Genomic DNA, 10,753 nt, shown 5'->3' on the forward strand with positions numbered 1-10,753 from the left:
GAAACGACGCTAAAATGATTAATATTTTATGCATGCATCATATTAAACAAATCATTTTTGTTTATTTCATCTTTTCAATTGTACTAATACACAGGTATTCATAATTGAACGCTGTTCACACTTTCATCCCAGTAACACATATACAAAAAGTTCTAAGGTGCTTAGAAAAATTGCCATTGTGCAACGCATTCAATAACGCAAGGTCAGTTTTAAATAGGTAATACATAGAAGCTGTGTTTAGCTGTCGTAAGTTTCTATGCGAATTAATTATAGCCCACATGGACATAATAAATTGAAATATTAGATATGGCTTAAAAGACTTAGTATAATTATAGAGCTGATACAGTTGCACAAAACCTAGTTTAGTAATGAAACAAGATAGAAATTTTGATAAATTTCTTGAGAGAAAATTATTATTCGAACATGTTATCGATGCATATCTCAAAGACATGAGACATTTCATTTAATCATTTTGCCGAGTCCTTGATTATATCATTTAGAGGCACTATGCCCAAAAATGTTTTTATTTTTATTTCTCAAAAGCTTTGTTTTATTTTTAGTGTCATTTTATAGTTTCCAAACAAATTATCAGTTTGATAATGACCTGCTCTCTTTTATTTGCCTCAGATTCTTTTGACTTTTGGCAATTAGTAGAGATTACTTTAAGGATTCTATTTTACTCTTTGTCATAGTGACTTAGTATTTTGTATGGAAGTCAGAATATTACGTTGTTTCCATTATGCTGTTTTTATGACGAATGATTTACACATTCTGCGCTTAGCTTACTTTCTGTAGTAGACAATCATTTAACGTGCTCTAAAGCCATGCTTTTAATGTTACAAAACTTGTGTGCCCTTTCTAAAGCAGGACAAATTTGTTTGTTTCTAAGGCGTAATGTACCTTTAATACAAAACATAAAATCTAACCGTGTAAGTATATGACAAGTCAAAAATATATTATAAAGGGCAAATGTAAAAGCCTTGGTTAGTACATACCTTTTATGTGCTCTATGAATGAAATACATTTGGATATTTAATTATAATATTTTAAGAAAAAGAAGGTATTGTATTGAATAAAAGAAATAATTAATATCGAAAAACTGCTATTTGAATATGTAAAGAACATTTTCATGTTGTTTTTATGTATTGCAAATATCACACTCTAAAGTAAAATATCAAGTTAATGCATGTCAAAATAGTTGAATTTTACGTTACACCAACACTATAAAGGTTCACGCATTATTGGTGAATTAAGACCCCAGGTGCTACTTCGTGTATAATTTCAGGCATGGACGTATCCTGAATAGAACCACGACATTTTGTAAGCCTGCAGGATAGCTTCCTCACATTAAAGAATTCACAGAGAACGTGGCGGCGTTCGAATAGCGGTTTGAATACAACCGTCTTAACCACTTGGCTACGGGCGACCTAGGCACGTGGTGCATTATTATCTTAATGACATCCAAAATTGCATTGAGCTTAAAACTTTTTACAATGGCAGAATAAAAGGATTATGCAACATCATTTACTATATATATATTTCTTTCCTTTAAAATGACCAAATTGGATATTTAAGATCGATTCATTTGATTGGAAAAATATGAGAATAGATGAGACAAGGGGTAAAGGGTTTAAGATTGACCAATCAATTTACTACAAATTATGAACGTCATCAAATGTGTTACAAGTTGATTCGTGTTTTATGAGCATCTTTTGTTTTCTTCAGTCTTTCAGTCGGCTGATTGAATTAAACGTGACGTGTATTCTTTTTGATGATTGTGTTTTATCATAATGCTAATCCATGATGTGTTTAAGCGAATAAGCGTCTCACAAGTGCAAGAAACAATAAGGAATGATCATGATATATAAATTAAATGTGAGATCACATGAAAAACAATCAGTACTCGTAACAATAATGCATTTTTCTAAGGACATAGATTAATGTATAAAAAATAACTCGATATATTACAAACGAGGTGGAAATAAAATCTATATAAATATATAGACACTACTAATTATGATTAGAAGTAATTATAATTATTTCACGATTCCATCCAATTCAAATTGTATTTGATTTCAGCTCATATTACATTTTTCGTTTATTAAATTCACTATAATTGTAACATTTGCTGTATCTTCAACATGCTCCGTTAATGCAATGGAGTGTTTTAAGACCTGTAATTTTTTTATGTAACAAACCTGGTATTGTGTAGTAAATGTTAACCTATTAAGATCTTTAGCGTCTTCATCATGTCATACACGAGACAAGAAGGCTACAACTTTATACAACATTATGAACTAATAATATTGCATTCAGTTAGATCATGTCTGATAAAATGAATTATCTTTGTTGTATTGATCTTTTAAAAGCATTTTCAATGATTATATTGTACATTTATCTTTTCATTTTATATTTATACATTGCATACGCTGTAGTTAAGGTTACGTTATATTAATATCAGGTTAACAAAGGATTTTGAAAAAGAATAATTAGACGATGAATAGGTAAATAATTAATAAGCAAATAAAACAACATATACAAACATTCACTAACCCCGATTACAATAAAACAATAACAACATAACCTTTCAAAAAAACAGGTGCATTTGTGTTAAAAATAAATTCATATTTATTTATTCAATATTCATTTATTTCTTTATTTATTATTTATTTATTTATTTATTTATTTATTTATTTATTTATTATATTTAACTTTTATCATGTCATTACATTGATTTCTGTTGATAAAGTGCATGCCCGATAAACCTAGCTTTATCAGTCACCCCAAGCTTTATCAGACACCTCATCAATACACATTTTGACCTTGACGGAACTACTTTTTTCGGGTCATTTCCGGTCTACTGTTTACATTGGATACTACAAATACTACATATCTTGATACGATAAAAATAAAGCATATTAATAATACAAAAAAAAATTGTTACTGTTATATTTTTATTTTGTTGTATTGCTTCACACTTTTTAATAAATTAAAAAAAAATAAAAATTTTTTAGTCCTTTTATTAAAATAAATAAAAAAATAATAATAAGGAGAGAATTTATCAGCTTGTCTTCTGCTATTCTGATAAAATTCAAGATCTGAGCAGTTCATTCAGTCAAAAATGTCTGATTATTTGAGTCAAACCACATTTGACTTAATTTGGGATCAGCTTAAAACACAACATGTTGAAGAAATTGATCCTGATGATTTCCTGAATAAATACAGTCTGGAAATTACTGATTTTGATGATGAAATGGAACCAACACCACCACCTGGCCTTGTTGAAAACAGTCTTTCTGAGAGTGCTCCTTTGTTGTCCATCTCTGTTGCTGCCAACCAACTTGAATTGCCAACATTAATTGAACAGCCTCCTGAAACATCAGAATTTTTGAATTTATCCTCAAATGATGTTAACAAGTTCATTGAAGAGCAAGATAACAAAAATACCATGAGAAAAACTCTAACTGACATAAATAAGTTCAGAAGATTTCTGGAAACAAAAGGGAAAAAAGAGAGATACATGAGATTAGCATTGACCAACTTGACTCATATCTAGCAAACTTTATTTTGTCTATAAAGAAAGCAGATGGTACCGAATATGAACCGAGTTCTTTACGTAACATTATCAGTAGTATTGACCGAAAACTGCAGAGAAATAAATATCCATTTCTTATAATGAGAGGAAATGGCCCACAATTTTCTTTGACAAGAGATGCCTTAAAGGCCAAACAAAAATGTCTAAAAAAATTGGGAAAAGGCAATAAACCACGAGTTGCATCGTCACTCTCCGATAAAGAAGTTGATCAAATGCATATTATGAAAGGTGTACTAAGTGCCATGACACAACAGCATTACTCAACACTGTGTTTGGTGGAACAATTGCCTTCATTTTTGGAATTAGAGGGACGACAGAGCAGTATAATCTCAGGTAGAATGTTTGTTTAATTATGATTATAACTCATAATATTAAAATAAAAAAAATACTTTGGCCAACTGCTTTTTTTATGTAATTCAGGTGAATTTTCATAATTTATTAAAATTATTGATTTTTCAAATACCGTATCATCTCTATTTAACACCCCGGGGACTTGCTTTTTTACAAAAGGCACTAATTGGAACTATAAAAATGTACTATAATTGGAAACAATATGTTAGTATCAATGACTGATTAACAGAAAAATATCAACATCACTATCGATGTCAGCTCTATAAACCAAAGGAAATATAATATTAACAATGTTAAAGTGAAATATTTTAAAAATATTATTAATATGCTAAAATATAGTCCACGGGAAAAATAAATCTATTTCAATTTATACTAAAATATTCAATAATAACAACAGGCTTCAAAAGCAGTAATTATATGAAATGAGCCGTGTCACGACAAAATCAACATAATGGGTTTGCGACCAGCATGGATCCAGACCATCCTGCGCATCTGCGCTGTCTGATCAGGATCCATGCTGTTCGCTATCAGTTTCTTTACTTGTTATAGGGTTTGTAAGGCAGCGTTTTTTTTCTCTACTTTGGGAATGGTGCCGGTACCAGACTGATTGGGGAAAAATGCGTTATTTTGACTAAAATTGGGAATTTTTTTAATGCATTTTTTCAGCTACAAATGAGATTAGACATCATGAATAAAGATAGCTAACAGCTTCTACTGTCTAGATAGAACTATTGAGTGGTGATTTATATGAATATGTTGGATTTAAATGATTTTAAAAAAATCACTTTGCCTAGTGGGCATTTTGAACAGTCATTTTGGGAATTTAACATTGGAAATTGGGAATTTTAATGTCTATTTTCTATTGGGAATGGTACCGTTTTAGGGTAGTAGTTATATAAAGAAAAAAAAACACTGTAAGCGAACAACATGAATCCTGATCAGACTGCGCGGATGCGCAGGCTGGTCTGGATCCATGCTGGCCGCAAACCCATTATGTTGGTTTTGTCATGACGTGGCTCAAATATATTTACATATTACTAACATGAAATTTCACAATTAAATCTAATTCCATCCAAATAATACATTACAATAAATGTCTAAACACTTATTATCAGACTATTTCCAATCAAAAAGTCCGTGGATTACCAGAGTCTTTCCCAAAATTGTAAAAAAAAATTGCAGCAGCATTAAAATTTTATTTTATAATAAATTTTCATGTCCCGCCCATTTGTATCTAATCTTATTTAACATACAAAGTAAAAATTGGTTAAACAAAGCATCTGAAGTTTTTCTTACAATAATAAAAATTTCAAATTCTAGAAAAATATCTAAATAAATATTTATAACTCTTTAATAAATTAATTACTAAACACATTACATTTTATATTATTTTCAGATGGGGAGATATCAAACTTGGCAAAACATCAGAGGGTCTAGAGTATTAAGAATTTCAATGAACGCCAAACTAAAACCAGGAATGGCGAAATGTATGTGATGTAAGGAAAGTCAGTCCCCGAATGTATTCAATTCCAGGTGATGATAGGGACCCTATTGAATCTACAAAAGATACGCTGAAAAGCGTCCAGCAGCATGCCTTTCTAATGAATCTCCATTTTATATTGCACCAAGAACAATCCCTATTAACAATGAACCTAATGGTCAATGCCAGTGGTTTCTCAACCAGAAAGTTGGTGTGAAGAAACTTGGAGGCCTTCTAAAAAAAATGGCTAAAGAGTTAAACCCGGATAAGAATATCACAAATCACTCTGCAAGAAAGCATCTCGTCCAAAAGTTGAGAAATTCCAATATTGCACCCACAGATATTATGGCAATAAGTGGGCACAAAATGTTCAATCTATTATAAATTATAGTGAATTTCAGAAGAAAAGGCAAATGAGTGCTCTAACCTTTTGGCATCAGTCCGCAATCCATCCACTGGACCATCAGCTACAGTTACACGGTCAGATTCTCCATCGCCATCTACAGATCAAACTGGCCACTGTTACAATACGTTCATTAGAGTCCATTTCCATGTCTCATTCTTGGCACGTTTTAACGGAGTCACATGGCCAAATGAAATCCTGGCCAAATCAGTTACCCCACCCACTCATCACACAGCAGATTGCTTTAGTCCAGCAACAGCTTAAATTCGATATTTTATGGCGCAGTATTGCATGTCAACAACCTGAAATGTTTATTCAAGTCGGTAAATTCACTTTAAAAAATATAAACACTTGACGATGAACTGGTAAACTTAAAATTTCCATTTTCCCGTGAAATCAGCTGTTCAACACTGGGTGTTCAACGATACATTTTCAAAATCTTTGTTTACTTTGTGTTTTCTCATATCCTGTTCATTAATGTAACACTGATATGTCTCATGAAACACTTGATATTGAATAAAAACACGTAATCTTATTTTGTGAATTGATAAATCCATTTAACCCAGACATTATATCCAATTTTCATCTATCGATTATGCTCGTTCAACGTTCGTAATCCATACGTCGGTAAATTCAAGATGGCGACATGAAACCAAAAATATGCGAAATTTGCGAAATGAAATAAAAGGAATGGAATATTTTTTCCTGCTACTGGGTTGGAAATATTTAACTGATAAACTTTGAATCGAATAGAAATTTTGAATATGAACGCGTCACTTACAATTAACTAAAACATTCGGGACTATTTCTTTTTTATTTGACATTTCACATATTATTGCGCGCCGTCTGAACACGAGAGGTTCTGGATAGGGTTTTGCTTCAATTAAAATAAAAAAAATCAAACAACAATTGAAATTGAAAACATGATAAATAGAATACCAAACAAGTGTCTGATATTATAAAATTTATCAGGCTCGGCACGAAAAAAAATGAAGAGCTCGGCAGAGCCTCGCCCTTCATTTTTTTTCTTAGCCTTGCCTGATAAATTGTATAATATCAGACACTAGCATGGTATTCTCTATATATTTGCCAAGTTAGTTACTGAAACACATTTTTATAACATCGTTGTTTTAAATATACGTTTGCACTCAAACCAAATAAAATACAATGTAAATATTTGTATTCGTCATTCAAACCGCATATTAAAGAAATATTTCTAAACCCTTTCCTTTTATTGACAAATTTTATAAATATGTTTAAACTTTTGAACAACATAATTTGGTTGAGTAGTAAAATATTCTATTTATGAGCACATTTTTAAACAAGATGTTATAACAAAATTGAAACATTCACATGAAATAATGTCTAAAAACTTCAAACTTTGAAGAATACACATAAATGATAAACATAGTATTTTTTTTATCTTTATATTTTTACAGGAATATGACACCTTATTCTTTTTAAAAAAATCTGAAAATATACAAACAGAAACCATTAAACATGAAGATAAATTAATCTATTTCCTGTTATGAAGGAAACAATGAAGCAGTTGATATATGTAAGTATAAATGGAACAATGTATAAAATATAGTGAAATGACGCTATAACAAAACTTATTTTGCGAATGATTATTAAACAAATGCAATACATAGTTATATTGTGCAAAGAGACTTTGTGGCTATGAAGCAATATATTTATTTGTACACAACTTTCCATGTTATTTTTATACGTAAAATGAAACTTTTTGTCGTCCTTTTAAAGTAGTATTTCACTGTTGATATATCAATATCAATAAGATATATGCGTTAGACATTGATTCAATGTTGGGCAAATGTATCCTCTTTTGATATTCTGGGTATTTAATGTGTAAATAGTTTAAGAACCACGTCTCCTCCATGACCAAAGAAGTTTTGAAACAATATATTTTCGCAGGAACTGTTTACAATAATAAATATAGCAAGTTTAATTGAAAAACACGCATATATATCTATTAATATATAATATTTGTCTTAAAAATACTGTAATTGTTTACTATGTTGGTTTATACTGTGAAACTCATTTGATGATTTACTACCACTGACACTAATTAATAAACAAACATATTAAGCAAGAGATAAATTATTCTTTGTTTTTAGTTTTAGTGAAATGGATAAAGGGATTTGTTAAATTAAATGTAATGGAAAATTAATAAGCAGTCACAACATGATAAGGAAGGTCATAACGGGGACAATGTATTGTCACATTTTTTAAAGTCAATATCCTTTTAAAGAAGCCAAAGCTTTTTTATCACGCATGCCTTGTACAAAGTTGTTGATGATAACGGCTTATTTAACGACACACATATCTAATATACATCAATCATACTTATTAAATGTTCAGTACCGTTGTTTTCCCTGGAAGAAAAACGCATAATAATATATTTATATATAACAACCAAAGACCGACATTAGGAACACAATAAAATAGCAATGGACTCTTTTTTATCATTGTTTTAAATGTTTCGTACTTGTTCTTTATTTCTTAACTGGTGTCTGTCCGTGTAATTCTAGATATAAGATCTCCAACGATAAACTGAAATGGAACTTAGAACTTTGTACAGTAACACGTAGTATCTTTTACAAAATCAGAAAATAAGATAATGATACTAGTTTGAATGACGAAATGTCAAGCTGATTGATGATACTCACGCTTTAATATTCGGTTGCTCAGTTAATCCAAGCCTTGAAAAAAATGTTATTCCTAGTTTTATTACATCATAGGATGAAAACTTCTTTTTGATTTAATACGTTTAAATAATTTAATAGAAATGACAAGGATATTCTATTAAAACAACATATAAAGAAAAGAAAGATGAACATATGACATTTTGATGTTTCATAGATTCTTTCTCTACAAGAACACTGTGCAGACAGTATTATTCATTCTGTCAACCAAATTGAACATAAATCAAATAAAGCACTTTGTCTTATAAGTACACGGGCAACATAGTGCACTAAAATTGTTGCATTTTAAAGTAAAAGTTTCATATCAAACAGATGTTACGTGCACTTACAGTATGCGGAGAATTATTTGAAAAGAAACATGTTTTTACTAATATTTATACCTTTAAAATAGTTTGTCTCCAAACCTACCAATGTTTTCAAAATATGCACTGCCTCGACAAGCAAGTGTGATAAAGCAAGAGATAACGTCTCAGGTGTATTAATGAAGATAGCAATACTCTATTAACAGATATATATATATGTCATTTTATCAATACAAAATTCACTATCAGTTATGCCGGAAAGTTTCCATATCAACCAATAATAGGATAACTCATGCGATAATTCATTGACTTACTATCTTTCATTTTTGACAGATATTGATGACCTTAATATAGGCATGGTTTAAAAAGTGATTTAAATTATACTATCTTTTACAGAGACACTGATAAAGAGCGGTATTGATGGAGAATTAATGGTAAAAGTAACATGTGATAGGTCATATTAGGGACACAGTATTAACACTAAAATACCTTATTATATCCACAATATATAACTGTGTACATTTGCATAGAATGTAAAGGGTTTAAAATTGACCAATCAGTTTACTACATAGTGAACGTCATCAGAAATGAGTGACAAGTTGATTCGTGATTTATGAGCACCTTCTGTATATTTCAGTCTTGCAGTCGGCTGATTAAATTAGATGTGACGGCGATTCTTTTTGATAATTCTGCTTTACCAGTATGCTATTTTAGGATGTGTTTAAGCTAATTAGTGTCTCACAAGTGAAAGAAACAATGAAGAAGGATCATGAGATAAAAATTAAATGTGTAGTCACACGAAAAAAAGATCAGTAATCGTATTTTTTTTCCAAGACATACATTCATAAATCAGATATACATCTATATATCTCAAACGATGTAAAAATTTATCTTTATAAAGACACAACTAATGGTGATTAGAAGTAATGACACTAATTTCAGGATTCCGGCCAATTCAAATTGTATTTGAATTTAGTTCATATTACTTTTTTCTTTTATGAAATTCAATATGTTTACATTTGCTGTGTCTTCAACATGCTCCGTTAATATAATTGATGGTATTCATCGGACATATGCATAAGACCTGTAATCTTTTTAAGTTTTATAAGAAACGTTGTATTTTGTAGTTAATCTTAACATAAGATCTTTAGCGTCTTTGTTATATCATACACGAGACAAGAAGGCTACAATTTTATAATCCGTCATGAACTTATAATATTGCATTCAGTTAGATCATGTCGGCAAAATGAATTATCTTTGTTGTATTGATCTTTAAAAAGCATTTTCAAAGATAATATTGTATATTTAATCCTTTCATTTTATATTAATACATTGAACATACTGCAGTTAAACTAACTTTTTATTTGAATCAGGATTACAAAGAATGTTGAGAAAGAACAAAGCGGCGTTATGAAAGGTCATAATGGGGACACTGTATTGTCATGTTTCTTTTAAAGTCAATATCCTTTTAAAGAAGCCAAAGCTTTTTATCACGCATCCCTTGTACAAAGTTGTTGATAATAACGGCTTATTTAACGACACACATATCTAATAAACATCAATCATACTTATGACATGTTCATTACCGTTTTTTTCCCTGGAAGAAAAACGCAAAATAATATATTTATATAATTATAACTAAAGACCGACATTCTGAACACATTATAATAGTAATGGACTCTCTTCTTTTATCATTGTTTTGAATGTTTCATACCTGTTTTTAAACATTTATATTTTTAACTGGAATCGTACATTTGAGATTTAGATTTGCGACGATAAACTGAAATAGAACTAAGAACTTTGTACAGTAACACGTATCTTTTACAAAATCAGAAAATAAAATGATAATACTAATTGTATAGACAAAATGTCAAGTTGATTGATGATACTCACGCTTTA

Source organism: Ruditapes philippinarum, unplaced genomic scaffold (assembly GCF_026571515.1).
Source record: "Ruditapes philippinarum isolate M1 unplaced genomic scaffold, ASM2657151v2 ctg8845_1_1_1_1, whole genome shotgun sequence".
NCBI lineage: Eukaryota > Metazoa > Mollusca > Bivalvia > Venerida > Veneridae > Ruditapes > Ruditapes philippinarum.